The sequence below is a fragment of the Acyrthosiphon pisum genome, chromosome A1, assembly GCF_005508785.2.
Source record: "Acyrthosiphon pisum isolate AL4f chromosome A1, pea_aphid_22Mar2018_4r6ur, whole genome shotgun sequence".
NCBI lineage: Eukaryota > Metazoa > Arthropoda > Insecta > Hemiptera > Aphididae > Acyrthosiphon > Acyrthosiphon pisum.
In genome coordinates, this window is record NC_042494.1 from 139,696,354 (window position 1) to 139,702,378 (window position 6,025).

General features: G+C 31.1%; 1 pseudogene; it reads left to right on the forward strand.

Annotated features, from left to right (window-relative positions):
- The first annotated feature begins 4,993 nt into the window (after positions 1-4,993).
- On the forward strand, positions 4,994-5,626 carry LOC107884371 (annotated as a pseudogene).
- The last annotated feature ends 399 nt before the right edge of the window (positions 5,627-6,025 follow it).

A 6,025-nucleotide genomic window follows, 5' to 3' on the forward strand; every position in this document is an offset into this window, starting at 1 on the left:
ACAAAATTAAATTTAATGGATACACCACTTATCGCAAAGATAGGCTAGCGGTACGACCATCAGGCGGTGTCGCTATAATAATTAAAACAAAAATTAAACATCAACAATCATATCTACCTACATTGAAAACTCTTGAAGCAGTAGCAATATCTATTTCAATAAATCACTCAATCACAACAATAATTAGTGCTTACCAGTCACCTAGCTTTCAAATGTACACAAATGACTTTGACAAAATATTAAATAGCTATCAAAGAATTTTGCTAGTTGGTGATCTAAACTGCAAACACACGATTTGGAACTGCAAAGTTACAAATGCAAACGGACGTAAATTATTCAATTATCTCTCAAACAGTTCCACGATAATGTGTGCTCCAGATACACCTACCTACTTCACATATGATCAAAATAGAAATTCTGATATACTAGACGTAATTTTACAAAAATCGATTCGTTTTTCCATTCACCAAGAACCACTATATGAACTCGATTCAGACCATTTGCCTGTAAAAATTACAATAGATGCATCTCTATCATTCTCAACACCCACCCGTAAACTTATCACCGGCAAACCAGATTGGGAAAAATTCAAACAACATATCACTCAAAATCTAATTATTCCCAAAAATATTTTGAACATTCCCAACGCAGATAATGCGGTAAAACATTTACGCGAAATCATTTGCCAAGCGGCTGACACATGCTCAGCAAAACAAAACACGATAACAAATTACAGTCCTAATCAACTTCCCCATACAATATTAAAATTAATCAAATCAAAACATCAAACGAAGAGACTCTGGCAAATACATAGACTACCACAAGATCGAAAAAAATTAAATTATCTAACAAAAAAGGTTAAAAACTCACTTGAAGAACACAGAATTAACTGCTATCAAAAATATTTATCTACAATCCACCCTGCTGACTCTAATTTATGGATTGCAACCAAAAGATTAATCAAACCGAATACCAATGAAATCCCCCCCTTAAAAGCGGGAGATTCTAATCTAAATACAGAAGCTGATAAATGCGAATTGCTTGCTCATACTCTCGAAAATGCATTCACTTTAAACAGCTCACAAGATAACTCTACAAACTATCTAGTTCAACAAAAACTTAATGAGCCTGATATTCAACCACAAAATATTTTACCATACTCAAGCCCTAACGAAATCTTAAATATAATCAAAAAATTACCAAAAAGAAAATCACCTGGACACGATTTAATCACTAATACTATCCTAAAAAATATTCCCAAAAAAGCATACATATTTATCCATCTTATTCAATTCCCTAATAAAAATGGATACTTTCCTACAGAATGGAAATTGGCCACAATAATACTGTTCAAAAAACCAGGTAAAGATAATTCTAATCCCAGCAATTACAGACCTATAAGCTACTGTCTCAGTTTCAAAAATATTTGAAAAAATTATTCACTTAAGGCTTACTTATTACTTAAATGCAATAAATGCTATCCCTCATTTCCAATTTGGATTCAAATCAAACCACTCCACTGCTCAACAACTTCTGCGACTAACGGAGCATATAAATGATGGATTTGAAAAAAAACTACATACAGGGGCAGCCTTCTTAGACATAACCCAAGCCTTCGATCGGGTCTGGCACGACGGACTTTTATATAAATTAAAAACATTAAACACTCCAACCACAATATATAATCTAATTAAATCCTACCTCTCCGATCGCTGCTTTAAAGTTCGAATCAACGATACTACATCGGGAACAAAACAAATCAACGCAGGAGTACCACAAGGTTCAAAAATTTCACCTCTACTTTTTAACTTATACGTCTCGGACTTCCCTACAACAAATAATACTGAAGTAGCACTATACGCTGATGACAGTGCTATACTGGGTGATTCTTTTATCATAGAACACTCATTATTTCAGAAAGTGTACATTTTTTTGAAAATATTTTTTTACATAGTTTCAAGTCGCTTATAAAACAATGTTTTTCTTAAAAAATTATATTTTTAAATATTTTTTATCCTTATAATTTTTTAAGTTTTTTAATTTTTTGAATGACAACATTGGGTTTTAATTTTATATTCCAAAGCAGAATATTTTTCTTAGTATTTTGATACATGAAAATCGAATTTCGGGTGAGTAGTTTATGAGTTATAAATATTCAAAGTTTAGATGAGCGGAGTGGAGTGGTACGGGGTTACCCCGCGAAATGTTTATCCACTTCTCCGCTTAGTGAACTCCGCTTACTATCTCCGGATAGTATTAGTGATTAAATCGTGTCCAGGTGATTTTCTTTTTGGTAATTTTTTGATTATATTTAAGATTTCGTTAGGGCTTGAGTATGGTAAAATATTTTGTGGTTGAATATCAGGCTCATTAAGTTTTTGTTGAACTAGATAGTTTGTAGAGTTATCTTGTGAGCTGTTTAAAGTGAATGCATTTTCGAGAGTATGAGCAAGCAATTCGCATTTATCAGCTTCTGTATTTAGATAAGAATCTCCCGCTTTTAAGGGGGGGATTTCATTGGTATTCGGTTTGATTAATCTTTTGGTTGCAATCCATAAATTAGAGTCAGCAGGGTGGATTGTAGATACTTTGAATATTTATAACTCATAAACTACTCACCCGAAATTCGATTTTCATGTATCAAAATACTAAGAAAAATATTCTGCTTTGGAATATAAAATTAAAACCCAATGTTGTCATTCAAAAAATTAAAAAACTTAAAAAATTATAAGGATAAAAAATATTTAAAAATATAATTTTTTAAGAAAAACATTGTTTTATAAGCGACTTGAAACTATGTAAAAAAATATTTTCAAAAAAATGTACACTTTCTGAAATAATGAGTGTTCTATGATAAAAGAATCACCCGGTATACTCAAGCGCCAAAGACACCGAAACAATAACCCAAAATATTCAAGCCCACCTGAATGAAATTCAAAAATGGGGAGATAAATGGAAAATTATGTTAAACCCTCATAAGAGCACTGCGGTACTCTTCTCCAATCGACGCCCGAAAACTCCTGGTAACTTAAATTTGTGCGGTAATAATATTCCTTGGTCACCTAAAATAAAATACCTAGGTGTAGTTCTGGACAGAAAATTAACTTAGAATCCACATATCACCTCCAAACTACAACAAGGATACCAGAGGCTAAAAATACTATACCCGTTGATCAACCGACAAACTGCTTTAAGCTGGAGATGTTCTCTTTTATTATATAAACAAATTCTACGACCGTTACTTCTATACGCAGTCCCTGTGTGGGGAAATTGTGCAAAAACCCACATCCACAAAATACAAGTTTTCCAATCAAAAGTTTTGAGAACCATTTCTAATGCTCCATGGTTTGTACGAAATGAGGCACTTCACAAAGATTTTCAGCTACCCACAATAACAGAGTACATAAAAAAATTAACTATCAACTTCTTCGATCACATCAATTATGCTCATAGTGCGAAATTTTATAAATTATGTGACCCACCTTCTGTACGCCGACTCAAGCGTGGACGCCCACACGACCTATTGTTATAACTATTATTTATTAATATATTATTATTTTTGTTTTTTTTTTTTTTCTTCCGTTTTGTAAATATTTAAAACGTAGTCGATAGTTTCTATTTTTACTAATAATTTTTCTAATTATTACTAATTGTTATATTTTTTCCAAATGTTAAAAAAAAAATGTATCTAATCAACACTAAGTTAAGATGACATATGTCAGTAAAACTTTATTTTAATAAAAAAAAAAAATAAATAAATGAATAAATAAATAAATTATATTGTTATTTTTTTTTTCAGACTAACCAAGATGAACCATTTGTTGAATGGAACCATTTTCAATTGTGTATGATCAAGACAATCTGAATAATGGAAAATTAAGAGTCTGTCCAAAAATGTCAGCTTCCCATTTAACTCTGAATAGTTCATCCAAAATGAGAGTACGGTTGGCTGTGCAGGTATCCTTACTGTTGTTAATAGTTATGTAATATTATTCATCATCTTAATGTTATAGATTCTAAGTAATTCTATGGCAAAAGCTTAGAGTTTTATCGTCCTTATTGTCCTCAACTAAAAGATTCTAGTGCAACAGAAGAGTTTTGTCTAAGAATGAATAAAACATTTGATGCACTCAACCGCAAATTAATTAATGAAGGAATTTCCCCTAATTCTAAAGATTATATGGTAAGTTATTGTTTTAGTTCAACTATTTAGAAAATTTTATAAAATATAAATACATAGTTAATCAAATTTTTTTTACAGTTACTGATGGTTTAACACAGGAGTTTCTAACCAGTATAAGATCCAATATCTACTATATTTTATTGGAAATAGCAATTGGTAGTAGTTATGTATTCATAAGTGATTAGCTTTCACGCAAAGATAATCACTTATGTCTATAATATATGAGATAACTTCTTAGTTTCAGCTTTTTGATATTTTATTTTTGCATGTAGCAAACAATTTACATAATATTGGATCCCTATTATATATATTTTCGTTAACTGATTGAAATCTTGAATTTTTTTTTCTGTATTTAAAACCTATAAAGCTTGTTTATACTGCTTATATTTGTTACTGCCTGTAACCACTATTTACTTTTGGATTGTGAATATTGAACTTACAACGTGTGTTCTTTTAATTTTTAACATTCAGATCTTACAAAGTACTCTGGAGTGGTTGGATGATTGGGAACAACAAGTTATTGATAAACTTATAAAGCCTGATCACTTTCTTACAAGCAACACAGCTGAAGGATTGAGAATAACCTTAACTTCTTCAATGCAAATTTGCTGTTATTTGAAGGAGAAATATGATATGAATTATGTTCTCACTGGCAAAATAAACCAAGATTCAGCAGAAGTGATAAAAAAGCTTCTTTAACTAATACTTAAAAAATATTGAATTGTTACAATTTATATTTTTAGAGATACTTTGGTACAGTTCGCCAGGCAGGCGGTGCTAACGATCATCCAGCTACGCCAACTGTATAAAATGTTATCAGTGTATAGTGTATTAAAACCTCCAAAAACGGGAAACTGTATTGTTGACAACAACGAACCTTCCCAAAGTTTAATAAGCTTGGATAGTATCAAAAACATATGTAAGAATCCAGAAAAAAATCAGTGTTGGAAACCATTCGTGAAAAACTAGATTTTGCCATTGAACAAGATGACTGGTCTATAGATGATGTAGTTGAAAATAGTGATCATGATAGTTTTTTGGCACCAGTAGTTGACTGTGTAATTTATTATGTATCTGGATATTTATGCAAGCAAGTTTTACGCTACAGTAAATGTGCAGTCGTTCGTCAATAATACAGTCCAATGTTTCATTTGAACATGTTGTCCGTCTTACAAACATGAAATCTAGAGGATTTTTAATACACCCGAATAAATATTTTTTTAATATTGTATGATGGCTGATGTGTGTGAATTAATCTTATCAGATTTGTTAGAGAATAATACTTTATATTTTCTTTGCTTTGAACACAGTGAGCAAATAATTGCATTTAGTATTAGATATTATATAAATATGAGGATGAGGCAGTTTTCTTACAAGCATAACTCAGATGTAAAGAAAGATAATATGACTAAAAAAAAAGTAGCAAAATTTACAAAAACTTAGCAATGTACCATGTTATGACTTATAATTTTGATGTTATTGTTTATTTTATTTTTGTTAATTAATGTGTACATTATAATTTATGGCTATTTGATCAAAACATCTATATATATATAAAAACAATAATAACAATATTAATTTAATTCATGCACGACAAGACTTTATTTATAATTTTTTTTTGGAATTTCTGGTTGGCCAGGAAAAAATGAACCTTCTTGCTTCTCGCCATGTCCATTACCGCCGGATCGTTCGCATTTAATTTTGTGTATCCACCTTGAACCATCGCGTCCCTTAGGATCTGTACCCTCTCGTCTATCAGCGATCCATCGTACCGGTCACGCAACTTTGAAACATAAAACAGATCGACGACGGCGGACGGGTACTGGACAAATATATCATGGT